The sequence below is a fragment of the Plasmopara halstedii genome (assembly GCF_900000015.1).
Source record: "Plasmopara halstedii genome assembly, contig: Scaffold_2956, whole genome shotgun sequence".
Classification (NCBI taxonomy): domain Eukaryota; phylum Oomycota; class Peronosporomycetes; order Peronosporales; family Peronosporaceae; genus Plasmopara; species Plasmopara halstedii.
The window spans coordinates 731,809-732,012 of record NW_020189861.1 but is presented as its reverse complement, the minus strand read 5'-3'; positions in this window follow the sequence as shown (position 1 = coordinate 732,012).

Here is a 204-nt window from a genome sequence, read left to right as displayed (position 1 = left end):
AGCCACCAGGCCATCCTCTGCGAGAGGTGGGGCGACTGAGTCGCAGTGAGCATGATCTTTGCGAATCACAAACCGCTTTGAGCCAAGCAGTCGCACCCTGAAGTTGATAAGTGCATACTTCTTCGCAAGGAATTCCTTGTTAGACTGGTTAGCTCCTCTCCGCAGCCTTAAGCCGGCGAGCTTCGAATGCGATCACCCTATCTC